This window comes from Dioscorea cayenensis, chromosome 1 (genome assembly GCF_009730915.1).
Source record: "Dioscorea cayenensis subsp. rotundata cultivar TDr96_F1 chromosome 1, TDr96_F1_v2_PseudoChromosome.rev07_lg8_w22 25.fasta, whole genome shotgun sequence".
Classification (NCBI taxonomy): Eukaryota; Viridiplantae; Streptophyta; class Magnoliopsida; order Dioscoreales; family Dioscoreaceae; genus Dioscorea; species Dioscorea cayenensis.
In genome coordinates this window covers 27304103-27313622 of record NC_052471.1, presented here as the reverse complement: position 1 = coordinate 27313622, position 9520 = coordinate 27304103, and the positions used below count along the sequence as shown (strand labels likewise).

General features: G+C 40.4%; 1 non-coding gene across 1 annotated transcript; it reads left to right on the top strand.

The window, feature by feature from the left end:
• Positions 1-5652: 5652 nt before the first annotated feature.
• Positions 5653-5759, top strand: LOC120267785. Its single transcript, XR_005538571.1, has one exon. It is a non-coding gene; the product is annotated as a small nucleolar RNA R71 (small nucleolar RNA).
• The last annotated feature ends 3761 nt before the right edge of the window (positions 5760-9520 follow it).

Below are 9520 nucleotides of genomic sequence, written 5' to 3'. Positions count from 1 at the left end.
AGAACATTCAATGTTAACAATTCCCTTAAACTCAAGAATACAATCATTGCAACTAAGGTGAACCGCCACTGGCTACATGAGCATATATTTCAGTCAAACCTTATATAATAATCATTTGTAAGTCAATCAATGTACGCAAGCAAGCACTATAGGATTTAAGTCAATCAAAAGCATATGTGGTGTGGGCAATTGAAATAATACTCCTCTGAACTCCAAATGGTACATTTGATGAAGCTATAATCATTGAGAGTTTAAGTCTCAATGGGTTATGGAGCACACACGGTTATAAGACCATGTCCATGACTTGTTCCTCAAATTCCATACGCACAAGACCATCTGTACGTATACACAAGGGGGTTCAGTGAAGCTCAACAAAAATAAAAACAACTTGAGTATATAAAAATAAGATAATGAAATACAACTTGAAACCAAAATAAAAGATAAACTCAGAAGGAAGATCCTTTCTGAGTGATACAAGTCCAAAATAAAATACGGAAATGAAAAAAATATATAAAAACAAAGAAAGGAAAAGATGCATCAAACGTGCTGTCATGCTCGGTCACCTCTGCTGCTCTTGGTGGTGATGATGCTGATACTGGTGGATCAATTGGTGCCTGAACTAGTGATGGTGGTGCTGTGGATGCCTGAGGAGTCCTCGGTCGCATAATGAATGGTGAGGCCATGTCTCTCTCAAGTAACTACAAACATCAGCTAAATCACTTTGGAGTACTCCTACAGTACTCTCAAGCCTCTCAAATCGATCATGGGCTCGAGTTAGAAAGAATATCCGAACTGGTTGAGGCCTTGGCTGTAGGGGGTACTTCTGCCTGTGCCTGCTCAGTCTATGGCTCAAATATTGGCTGGGACCCCCCTACTGTATCTCTCTCGGTCCTCGACTAACTCTAGTGGGGACATGTTTAACACATACCCCCCATATCTATATCTCTGGATCATACCCATCAGTCGCATGGTCTCCAACCCGAGGGGTGAGGGTATGATCCTCTACTCGGCCACCTTGATGGAGTCTAGTAGACCCATCCCAATGTTGAGTCTGGTAATGTACGAGCCTGAGAAAATTACTCCAATCCTGGTGTACTGACCCTAATGCCTCAGGTACTCAGCTACAATATGCCCAAGATGGAGTGGCGTGCTCTGAACCATCGAATAGATGTAAAACATCTCCTGTCGGCTCAAGACACTGGTACTATCACCACGGCCATGTACTGACCTACTCAAGATGACATGAACATAGCGGTACATAGGTCATAAAAGACATGTGGCCTTAGATACCCTGGGCTCATACTATCCCTGTTGACATAGCGCTCTGTATGCGTGGTACGGCATCAAGCTGACTGGGTAGTCTGTAGGCAGCTGCTAATAATCGTCTGTGTCAATGAATGCTTGATCATAGAGTGTGTGTCTGACCGAAAACTGAGTGACACTCATACTATAGTGATGTCCAAACACTCTGAACTGTATAGCGTCAGTGCTGTCAAATCGGAAATACGATCAGTCAAACTCGAATGAAGTGAGTGCCTCCAAAGTGAGTAGCCGAATAGCTAGCTCTCGGATCGATAATAACATCCTCTAGCTTCCAAAAGAAAGCAACTCCTCCACCTCGTCAGCCATGTTGTCGGCTAACGGTACCTCCCTTAGTGAACTCTTGTCCTGGACTCGCGTCTGCCCAAATTTGAGCTTTGATAACCGCTCAAACGAGCTTAGTGCTCGGGGCGAACTCTATATTCTGCTGCTCAGGTGATGTCTCACGTGGGCACTTCTCGAAAACTTTCTTAGTCCTAGGGTGCCATATCTGCAAGTATTGAAAAGAAAATCGATCAAATAAACTCACAAAATAATACTGCAGGAATCCACACGTCCCATATGGATCCGTGGGCGTGAAAGTTGCACGGACCTCGTGCTAAAACACAAAAATTCATCATAAATTCGTTCTAAAATGCTTCTACAGCATGAATCTATCATTTAGACATCCAAAAGAAGCACATTCACAAGATTCAATTGAATAAAATCAAGTATGGTGAAGAATAGAGAGAATAACGGTTTACCGATAAGACAAAGATAGAAAACTTGAAATCGACCGGAAAACTCGAGTAAAATCCTTCTAAAATGACTGTATGAAGTCGAGAGAGTACGATAGAGTGTTTTTTCGGTGTTGAGAAGTGTAAAAATGTAAAAGCGAACAAGATTTAAAAATAAAACTCACTGTCTTTGGCGTTCTATACATCCATACAAGTGTATGGAAATTACCCACACTCGTGTGACTCCATAAGGGAGCTTCACAGGGGCATTCACATACCCTGGTATGCCCTCAGGATAACTAATAAATGCTTGTGTGTTAAGAATGTAAAGTGTTATTTCCTTATAATGAGCATTACTTTTATCAGGTTTAAGCGCTAATACATGTGTATTTGTGTTCTTTTGCGCATGTAGGGTTGTGAAGCTATGTTTTAAGAAAAGAAGCCAAAAGTAGATTGTGAATGCACTATTTGATGAAATATTGGAAGGAACAACCGCGAAGATACAAGTTGTGCTCAAAGATACGTGAATGTGTGCCAACCTCCATGTATTCAAGCAATTACAATGATTTGGAGGGGCACAAGGGCAGTCACATTTGCGTATCCCGACTTGTGCATTGATAGCAAGATCTTTACCAATGAACCCATTTATTGAAAAAGGGACACAATCTATGGCATAAACATGTGCCCGTTTATGTTACCTCGATGAAAAGTGGATTCGGGAGTGTTTTTGGTGGAATACTGTCACAACCGGCCGAAAATCAGAATTCAAGAGAATTCACACTGGCGTGTGGAAATTCCAATTTCCACATGCCCTTGTGGATGCCCGATTCCAGCCCTTTAAAAGCCGTGATTCATCCCCGATTTCTCCATCTTTTCCTTTATCTTTTCTTCCACCTTTCCCCATCTTTGGAGGTGCCGGCAGCTAGGGTTTGGAGAGGCTTTGGCAAGGCTTTAGAGAGGTTTGACGACCTTCGACACCGCGTTTCCTTTGGAAGAGAGCTATAGGGGGAGCTTTCATCGGCATCGATTCGGCGAGGTGTGCCCTAGTTTTGACGAGGGGACCTTTGAAGAAGATGCGGCCGATCCACAAGACCTTCGACACTAACACAAGGGGGTTTTCATTCATGGATTGCATCTCTTTACTTTTGATTTCATTATCTATTGTATTTTGCTCCATGGAGAGCTAAATCCCTAATGGGTACTTGGGTATTTGTGAACCCTAGGATGTATTCGTTTCATTGAATCTCTTTATTATCCTTTCAATTAATTGATGTTTATTGTGAGTTCCAATCTTCAATGCTTGATTGTATTAATACTCCCCTAGAGTGACACTAGTGTTGAAAGTTCTTCTTGGTAACTCATGTGAGTGTGTGACACGCCATGATAGTTAGATAAAGCTAGAATGAAGAGGGTTGAGAGGGTGAGTCGAGAGGTAGTGGAGCGTCAACTTTCCCCTCCGGTGTGATCTATTCTACCTCCACGTTCCAAGAGTTCTTTGCGGCCATAGTTGAGTGAATGGGCTAAGAGATGACCTTCCTCTAGAGCTTAGTTGCGAGTGCAACGGAGTGAAGCGTTGAAGTGATTTTAGCATCTAGGGCTTAATTGTGGCTAGGGATCTTTCACCTGGACCAAAGGGTTAGGTCTATAGATAGGAATAGGGTTTATCATTTGGAATCCCAAGAGCTCATTGCAATCCTATACGAGTGCGAGGTATTGAGATTGTTTGATTTCTCCTCCGGGACATGTGTAGAGTTAGGCATGGTTGACCTTAGATTTGGGACTATGCAATTAAGGATTTCGATGACTCACTATTGCATTAATTAGGAAGCATAATACAGGTTTCTTGCACTTGAAATGATTGTCCTAGGCGGAACAATATCCGGGTACCCCATTTATCGTGAAGAACATGATCTACAATGCAAAATTTTGGAACAATATCCTAGGCTAAAAATTTTTGAACATTTATACATACTCAAAGCTTACCTCTGCAATGCAAAATTAACCAGAGAATCATGAAGAACATGCTCAAACGATTAAGAAACTTCACCACACACAATTAAGCACACAATAATATCAATGTTCCACAAGAAAAACACAGCAATTTACATGTAAAAATCAAGATACCAACATTGAAAGCCTTATTCATACAAGTGTTAAACTAAAAAATAGAATACAGTAAAGACTTGGGTTGCTTCCCAAGAAGCACTTGTTTAACGTCACTAATCTTGACGTACATTTTCCTTTAATTCAAGCATCAAGACTTCTTTATTTTTCACTTCTCGGTCTAGCACCACTTCATATGGGTCTGTATTCATCATTTCCTGCACATATTCATCTATTAGTTCATCGGTAGTGTCAAGAAAGTAAAGATCATTATCAAAGTCAAGAAAATGTCATATGGCTTCAGTGAGGCATTATGTCAACTTGTCATCACTAACCCTCAGTGTCCACTCCCCACCGTCCATGTCAATAAGTGCCTTGGAAGTGCAATTGCTTGAATAGACCTAAGAACTTCTTGTACTGTTCATCACCAATGCACTCTCCTCCAACTTCCTCTTGTTGGTCAAAAGATCCTTCAAAAATTTTGCATACTGAGGCATTTGAGACAACGCCTCCACAAAGGGAATGTTAATGTGCAATTTCTTGAATAGACCTAAGAACTTCTTGTACTGTTCATCATTTTGGTCGTTCTTCAATCTTGAAGGGTAAGGGATTCTTGGCTTGTAAGGTGGGGGTGCCACTTTCTTCTCCTTGTTAGTTCTCTCCTCAACTTCCATGACCTCAGGTGCTTGAACATTGGTCTTCTCACTTGGAAGCCTACCCTCAACCTCACGACCACTTCTCAAAGTGATTGCCTTCACATGTTCTCTCGGATTAGTTTTGGTGTTGCTGGGTAAACTCCCTTGAGGTCTTTCGGATAGAGACTTCGCAATTTGCCCCACTTGATTTTCTAGATTATGTAATGAAGCGGTGTGGTTGTGAAGTGTTGCTTCAACCGACTGAAATCTTATATCCGACGATTGAACAAATTTAGTTAAAGCTTTCTCTAGATCGGTCATCTGGGTCTCCAAGTCTTAAACTTGATTCTCCATGTTCGGGGCTTATTGTTGTTGTTGTTGGAAACCTGGTGGTGCAATGCCCTTTTGTTGCCCTTGGTTATTCCAAGAAAAGTTGGGATGGCCTCTCCACCCTTTTGTTGTAGGTGTTGCTATGAGGATTACCTTGTCCTCTTCCCGAATTGCCTATAAAGTCTACTTGTTCAGTTGGGGTTGAGTAGCAATCGAAATAGGACAATCAAAATGGCATATGTGAACCCTCACAACTAGCACAACTTGTGATTGCGGCTACCCTTCGTGAAGTCAATGCATCCAATTTCTTCCGTAATGCCTCTACTTGGGTGGCCAAGGATGTAACCGCCTCAATTTCATGGGGTTCGTCCACTTTCTTCATTTCTCTTGCACTCTATTGGTAGCTATTCAAACCCATTTCTTTAATTAATTGCTGGGCTTCTTCATGAAACTTATTAGCCATTATACCTCCAGCGGTGGCATCTAGAAGTTGTTTGTTGCTTGAGCTCAACACGTTATAAAATGTATTAATAATCATCCACTCTGGGAACCCATGTTGTGGGCACTTTCACTAAAGGTCATTGAATTATTCCCAAGTCTCAAACAAAGTTTCAAGTTCCATCTGAAAAAATGAAGATATCTCATTACAAAGCATTGCTAATTTTCTTGAAGGGAAGTACCTTGCAAGAAAAGCTTTCGACCATTTCATTCCATGTTGTGATGGAATCTCTTAGCATTGAATAAAGCCACTGTTTGGAGCTTCCTTTCAAAAGAGAATGGGAAATCCCTCAAGCGAACTACATCATTAGAAAGCCCCATTGATCTTTAACATGTCACACACTTCAAGGAAGTTCTCAATATGATTGTTCGGGTTTTCATTAGCTAACCCATTAAATTGTGCAGACTGTTGAACCATCTGAATAAAGTCTGGCTTCAACTTAAAATTCTGGGTTGCTACCAGTGGCCTTACAATGCTTGATTTGTGTCCCATAAATAGTAGGTCTAAAAAAATTTGAAAGAGTTCTTCGTTGGCCCTCTTTGTTCAGCCATGATTTTAGATCCTTCACCCTCTATCTTAGCTGAATGATTTTGCTCTTGCACAAGTTCTTTACCCTTTCTACGAAGTGTTCGTTCAAGTTCAGGATCTCCTCCAACCAATATCGAAGGGTTCCCTCTGATCATAACCTGGACCTGCAACCAAAGAAAGAAAGACAAATTAGAAGGATGGAAGAATAAGAAAATGTGAAATAGAATGAATGATGGATAGCAAAAAAATAGGAAAGTGCAAAGTGTTTCTAAAATGCCTATTCCGCGATAACGGTGACAAAAACTTGACACACCCCTTGCGTTTTGACCTACAAGTTAACACGTCCAAATATGCGTGTAAACCGCAAGTGCACGGGTGTCAAAGTAATAATTACCCGGTGAGTCGGGTAGTTGAATCCACATGGAACAGGGCTACTAGTACTAACTTATCCTCTACTCTCTAGCCTGATGATAATGGGATAGTATGGTGATCTAATGTGCGAAGAAATGAATACCGAAGACGAATATGCAAGTGTAAAATAGAGGAAGATCTCAATCAGTAAAAATGGGGTATTCGGGCAATGATCCCCTAGGATTCAGGTATTAGGTACCAGATAAGCAAAGTGTTTCTATGAGGAGTAAGTTAAGTCACAGAAATCCAAATATAATTGGATCTATCTCCTAAACACCGATACTAGCCCCCTACGAGTTCCCGGTGGAGAAATCACTCAATCTCAACACCTCACACCACATATGACCGCAAAGCACTCTAGGGATTCTGAAAGGTGTAACTGATTCCTAAAGATTGATCCAACCCTCATTCTCGGTGAAGGATCCTAACCCCCTACAAGGTCCCATTGGAGAAATAGAGTAATCTCACACCTCCTGCAAAATATGGTTGCATAGAGTCTAGGGAATGGAGATAGAATACACCAATCGGAGGGGAAAGGGATACTTCACTATCTAATGACTCACTTTCTCAACCCTCTTCAATCTTGAGGTTCTAACCCTAATGGAGATCTCTCTCCACCAAGGCAACAAATCATGCAAACCAAATAACCACAAGATCAATAAGGCAAGCAAGCATTAAACAATCAAGAATGAAACCTAATCAAACTCGGATTAAATAGAAACACAAAGCAAATCCACACAAGATGATAATCCTAGGGTTCACAAGCCAAAATACCCTCTAGGGTTTTAGTTCTCCATGGAGCAACATACAAAACACACCATCAATGAATGAAAGTACATTAAAACCATATAAATAAACCCCCTTATATATGAACTGATGGTCTTGATGGAGAGCTTGGATGTCTTGAAGGACCCTCTTCGATACTAGGTTCACCGGTGGCTTCCTTGATGCTATAACGGAAAAGGAATTGATCAAAGTTGGTAACAAAGAGCCTCCCAAGCCACAAAGACCTTCTCTCCAAACCCTAGCCATCACACTCCTCAAGAGCCGCACAAAAGATGAGAAAGAATAGGGCAAAATAGCTATTTATAGGCCTTAGACCGCGTCTGTCACGTGCCCCCACGCGCCCATGTTGATTTTCAACAGGCCTGCATAGGCTGCAAGAATTTCCACGTGGTCGGGTGGAATTTCAACGAGGGCATGTGAATAGTAATTCTACTACAGTACCTTTTATAATTATGGTCAAAACACTCTTCTCTTGAGGCCACATGGCCGGGCACACGTCCTTGTGGTAGACTATAAGACTTTTCTCCATCGACGTATCTTTGAGAGGTCTTGCAATCTCCACAAAGAGAAGGAACATGAAGATGTGGCTGCCTTTGCGCCCTTCCAACTAGTGAATTGACTTGAATCTTCTTGGAAGTTGGCACACATCTCCACGTTCATGAACTCCTCTCATGTCTTGGTCCTTGAATTGAACAAGAACTCCCAACATTGTGTCTTTATAGCCTATCTTTGCTTCCTTTTTACTCTTCAAGGCATTCACAAAATATATGCATAAAAGAACACCAAATACACAATATGAGACATAAACCATGGTAAAAATGATGCTCAATGCATGTAAAACATATATAGAAATATGTCTACTCAAGCACTTATCAAGCTGCCCCACACTTAAGCCTTTGCTTGTCCTCAAGCAAAATTAATCATTAAACTCATGGAAAGAAAAGAGAAGTGCTTGGCCTTAGGTTCACTAAAAGGGTACAAGAATAAAATTCTAAAGTCATGGAGAGAATCAAACATTAGACAAAACAATCAATGCTTTAACAAATAATCCAATAAAAAAATGAAAATGATAAAATCTGAATGCGTGTGTGTGTGTGTGTGAGTGAAAAACTCAACTCATGTCAACACTATGTCCACTACTAAGTTCTTATTAACATGTGACTTATTTATAAACACAAAGAATAGGTAGTAGTTTCACACAACCTCTAAGGTAGCCCTTTCCCAAGATGCCTCCCAAGTGTCTTTCACACTTTGGAGGTGGTAGGTCTTTCTACCAAGGATGGTATCTTTCACACATCCCATGAAATAGCTCTTTCTCTCATTAGGGCATAACAAGTATCTGACTTATGAGATTAGCTACATACATCATGGGTGGTAGCTCTTTCCACCCCCTATGTACAAATCACAAACAATTTCCAATTCTTTTTTATTTATTTATTTTTTCAAATTTTTCTGATTTTTTTTTATTTTCCTCTGATTTTTTTTTTCAAATAAAAACTAGCACACTAAAGTCCCAAACACAATGAACTAGAGTCTTCATAGGTCTAATGAGTGAGAAAAGTGGACAAAAAGCAATCGGACAAAATATTCAATGAAATTGGATGAAAGCTAGAGCATGATAAAATCTAATGTTTCCAACCTCCAAAAACTAAGAATTAAACTCTTAACCCTAAGGTGAACCTTCATTGGCAACAAGAGCATGCTCATGAAAACACAAGTAAAAGTCATGTATAAGGTGAACCCTCCGTTACACTTAAGATGTACATTGCCCTCAATGTATGCATGCAAGCACAATAACGATAGTATCAATGGAAGCAAAACTGTGTGTGGGAATGCAATTAAAACAATACTCCCCTGAACTCCTCATTAACTATCTGGTGAAGTTTTGCTCATGGGCTTGTTGTATAGGTTACGAAGCTCACACGACCATGTGACAACGCACATGATCATGTTTATGACTAAAACACCATCAACATCACTCTCAAGGCCATCTGCACGTATACAAGGGGTTTAATGAAGCTCAATAAAGAAGAAAAGATGTATGAGTTCTTATTAGTAAAACAAATGAAGCACAAACTTGCACAAATAGAAAGAAGCACAAAGATAACTAAAGCCTAAAACATAAAATAAAGAAAACTAAAAATGGAAACAAAAGTAAGAAAACTAAAGACTCATGAGTGGGACACTTCAAG